Source organism: Triticum aestivum, chromosome 6A, assembly GCF_018294505.1.
Source record: "Triticum aestivum cultivar Chinese Spring chromosome 6A, IWGSC CS RefSeq v2.1, whole genome shotgun sequence".
Taxonomy (NCBI): domain Eukaryota; kingdom Viridiplantae; phylum Streptophyta; class Magnoliopsida; order Poales; family Poaceae; genus Triticum; species Triticum aestivum.
The window spans coordinates 384418065-384423307 of record NC_057809.1 but is presented as its reverse complement, the minus strand read 5'-3'; positions in this window follow the sequence as shown (position 1 = coordinate 384423307).

Here is a 5243-nt window from a genome sequence, read left to right as displayed (position 1 = left end):
AAGAACCATCTGTCAGCTTAGCATCTTGATCGTTTACTTTATTGCTATTGCTTATTAATGTCAAATACATATTCCTCGACTATGAGAAAATGCAACTCCCAGATACCGGAGAAATAACTTGTGTGCTATCAAACATGAAAACATAACTGGGTGACCATAAACATGCTCTACAAGTATCTCCGATGGTGTTTCTTGAGTTGGCATAGATCGAGATTAGGATTTGTCACTCCGAGTATCGGAGAGGTATCTTTGGGCCCTCCCGGTAATACACATCATAAGAATCCTTGCAAGCAAAGTGACTAATGAGTTATTTGCAAGATGATGTATTACAAAACGAGTAAAGAGACTTGCCGGTAACGAGATTGAACTAGGTATGAAGATACCGACGATCGAATCTCGGGCATGTAGCATACCGATGGACAAAGGGAATTACGTATGTTTTCATAAGGTTCGACCGATAAAGATCTTCGTGGAATATGTAGGAGCCAATATGGGCATCCAGGTTCCGCTATTGGTTATTGACCAGAGAGGTGCCTCGGTCATGTCTACATAGTTCTCGAACCCGTAGGGTTCGCACGTTTAACGTTCGTTGACGATATAGTGTTATATGAGTTATATGATTTGGTGGCAGGATGTTTTGAGTCCCGGATGAGATCACAGACATGACGAGGAGTCTCGAAATGGTCGAGAGGTAAAGATTGATATATAGGATGATGGTATTCGGACACCGGAAGAGTTTCGGAGTGCATCGGGTAGTCATCGGGTCACCGGAAGGGGTTTAAGACACCCCCGATAAGTGTATGGGCTTAATGGGCCAAAGGGGGGCATACCAGACCACTATGGGTCTGGTGCGCCCCTCTACATAGCTAATTGGCCCTAGGGGAAGGAAAGGGGAGGGGTGGCCCATCCTTCCTTTCCGTCCTCAAGAGAGAAAAGAAAGGGGGGCACCTCCTCCTTCCTTCCTCCCGCACACCAATAAGGAAAGGGGGTGCCACTTTGTAGCGACCCGATCCCAATGGACCGTAGTCTCTGTGCTTAAGTGTCATCCCTGGATAGGTATTGCTGACACGCACAGTACTCGAGGATTTATTGCAGAGTTCAATAACACACTTATTACAACGAGTGTCTCAAATATAGTACTTATTACAATAATATGGCTGAAGGCCATCTAACTTAAGATAACTGCAGAAGCTTCAAATATAACTAAGTCCGTCCAACTCCATGGCAAAACTGAGTGCATGACAACGACCTATCGCACCTTACTTTTCATCCAAAAATTCTGCAACATGATACATTGCAGCCGTGTAGGTCAGCACATGGAATATGCTGGCAAGATAACACTATAGAGCAATGAACAAATAACAGCTATCACTACATGCATATTTAGCCGGTGGAGGCTCTATGGTTATCATTTGCATAAAGCTAATTTTTCCCTACAACAAAGGAATATATTTTATTTAACTACAAAGTTTGATGACAATATTGAGAAGGTACCCCCAACTCAATCCCAAATTAACATTAATAAGCCAACAAGTTTATTAAGTAAAGTGATCAGATCAACACAATAATTCAAGTACCAGATACTCAAGATGTCCATAACCGGGGACATGGCTAACCATGATTATTTTATACACTCTACAGAGGTTTGCGCACTTTTTCCCACAAGACTCGATCTCCCCCGTTATATCTCTCGCATTGCATGATGTTTGAGTAATGGATGACCGAGACACAGTCTTTCCGAAGAGGTCCCCTTAACCTATAGATAGGCCGGTACACCTACAGTTCCCCTACATCTTCTAGCCCATCATGGAAAGGATTCCCACAACTTACTCAACTATGCCAGAGCCCATAATGGCTTCTGGCTGCAAACGGAAGTTTCTGAGCATGAATAATCTTATGATCCCTTCGAGCCTAGGTGGCATTCCATATGATGATCACACGGGTACCCCGGGATCTCCTAGGACAACACTGGATTTCCCAGGTGCCCACAACCAATCCACCCAGATGTGTATTAAAGTAGCCACCTTAAGTTTCACTTAGTTAAATATAACACTCACAACTTGCATGATTCTCACATACCAATCCTCGTCTACGAGCATAGCAAAGTAGTATGAGCATAACGTATAATACCCTGGGTTTGATGAAAGAAAATAGGTTCCTACCTCATCAACTACTTCCTACACCCACATGTTATCAAATCCTACTCATTCAATGTTTGAGGGTTGAAACTAATGCATAAAAACTGGGTAATAAAAGGGTATGATCAAAGTGTTACTTGCCTTGCTGATGATCGGAAAACCCTAGAGATTCGTAGTAGCACGCTTCGCACTTCGGAAACTCTATCTTGAACAAACAATAGCATACATAAGCACTCAAGCATAATATGCAAAGTTAAAACCAAAAGAAAAGTTCTACATAGAAATTTCAAGTGAAGAGCTCCGATTTGCAAAAAGAATCAATCGAATCGGAGTTACGAAACACAAACTACGATCAAAAGAAGTTCGAATTAAAATCTTCTTGAAACCAAATTTTAAATTTTCAAAATCATGTTCAAGTTATTTATCTGGACAGAGGGGAACAAGACAAAGATTTTGGCCTTGGTTTCACTGGATTTGGATAAACAAGCAAAAAGTAGTGAGGGTTTGAAGATCAGGGACTAATCTACGATGAAAATAGTTACGGATAGGTCCTTGGCTGAAAATTAAACTAAAAAGAAAAATCTAATGAACGAACGTTTTCTAACAGAAACTAATGAACAAATTCGTTCGTTAACAGAATTAATTGGGTGAACATTCACTAAATAACATGACATAAATAATAAACCGATCTAATAAACTAAAACCGAACATTAAAAAATACGGACGAATTTTTATTGGTTTTATACTGGTTAAGGGAGAAGAACCGGCGGCGGCGGTGGCGACTCCGGCGCGGCGTGGCGAGGCGGCGCGACAGCGGGGTGGCGGGGTGATTTGAGGAGGAGAGGGGGTGGCTCGGGCGGCGGCGACGGCAGCGGCGGCTCGGGTGGAGGGAGCAGCGATGGGAGCTGTCGGTTGGGCGGAGTCCGGCGAGGACACAGCGGCGACGCGGTGGATGGCGGTCGGCGGGGCGGGGCCTTGGCCTGGCTTCGGCCGGGCCGGCCCAGTCGGCGCGCGGAATTTTTTTATTTTTTTTTAAATCACCACAGAGGAAAACTCCAAAATAAAATAAATAAAAATCCTAAAATTCCTAAAATAATTTTCATGGTCCTCTCCTAATATTTTGGGCAACATGAACATTTTTCTGTGCTAAAATGTAATTTTTTAAAATGCAATTTTTTCCCTAATTTAGCCGAATAAATATCAAATAAAATTCAAATAAAAATATATTTTTATTCAAAATTAAATTTCCATTATTTACTCTATTTTGAAGAAGTCATATTATCTTCTCTCATTATTTTTATTTATTTGGAAATAATTAGGAAAATAATTTCAAATAAAATCACTTTGATCCAAATTACCAACTTTCAAAATTGAAGATGGGATTTTATGAAAACCTCCAACTCTCTCACATGGTCCTTGAGTTGCTTAAGGTCTTCTAGGATCAAAATGTCCGAAGAAACCAAATTCAAAATGCTCAAAATATGGATGCATATGATGACCTAATGATTAACATCCAAATTTAAAATTGGGATGTTACAAACCTACCCCCCTTAAGATGAATCTCGCCCTCGAGATTCGGGTTGGCTAGCAAATAGGTGTGGGTGGTATTTTCGTAGGTCTACCTCTCGCTGCCAGGTGGCTTCTTCCTCGGTATTGTGGCTCCACTGAACTTTGCAAAACTTGATGACCTTGCTACGTGTAACTCGGCTGGCTAACTCGAGAATCTTGACGGGTTTCTCCTCATAGGTTAGGTCACTCTCCAACTAAATTGCTTCCAGGGGCACTGTATCTCTCAGGTTCATATCGGCCATCCCTGCATGGCACTTCTTCAACTGGGAAAAGTGAAACACATCGTGAACTCCTGACAATCCTTCTGGTAACTCCAACTTGTAGGCCATTTCTCCCATACGTTCCAAAACTCTATAAGGTCCTACAAATCTTGGGGATAACTTTCCTTTGATTCCAAATCGTTTAACTCCTCGAAGTGGTGACACACAGAGATATGCTCTCTCTCCGACTTCATAGGCTACCTCCTTGCGTTTAGTGTCAGCATAACTCTTCTGTCTGGACTGAGCTACCTTCAGTCTATCACGAATCAACTTAACCTTCTCTTCAGACTCTCTGATTAAATCTGTTCCGAACAATTGACGGTCTCCAACTTCATCCACATCAATGGTGTCCTGCACCTCCTTCCACACAAAGCTTCGAAAGGTGCCATCTTCAAACTAGCCTGGTAACTGTTGTTATATGAGAACTCTGTATAAGGAAAATTATCATCCCAACTAGACCCATAATCTAGCGCATAAGCTCTCAACATGTCCTCTAGAATTTGGTTAACTCTCTCGGTCTGTCCATCTGTCTGCGGATGAAAGGTTGTACTGAACTCTAGCCTAGTACCCAAAGTCTGGTGAAATTGATTCCAAAACTTCGAGGCAAACTGTGTTCCTCTATCTGATACGATGGTTCTCGGAACTCCATGCAGACATACGATCCTGGTCATATATATCTTGGCCAACTTCATGCTCATACAAGTGGTTTTCATGGGGATAAAGTGAGCCACTTTGGTCAAGAAATCTACTTCTACCCTGATGGACTCATAACCTGATCGTGTCCTGGGTAATCCGGTGATGAAATCCATGCCAAGCTTATCCCACTTCCATTCGGGGATCGGCATTGAAAGTGCTCGTGATCGACTAGAGGGGGGGGTGAATAGGCGATTTTTATGAAAGTCTTCAAAACATGGAAGTTTCGAAGACAAACGATAGAAATAAACCTATTACCATGCAGCGGAAGGTAGACTACACTAGGCAAGCCATAATCAAGTACTGAATGAAGTGAAAGCACAAAGACTAATAGCAGCTAGGCAGTATAGATCAGGATGGAAGATAGTATGAAGCCAATCACAACAAGTAGTCACACAGTGAAGACAAAAGGATGATGCAAACAGGCAATGACTTCACAAGGACCAACTGCAAATAAAGAGATGGGAAGGATAGAACCAGTGGCTCGTTGAAGACAATGATTTGTTGGACCAGTTCCAGTTGCTATGACAACTGTACGTCTGGTTAGGGAGGCTGAGATTCAACTCAGAAGACCACGTCTTCA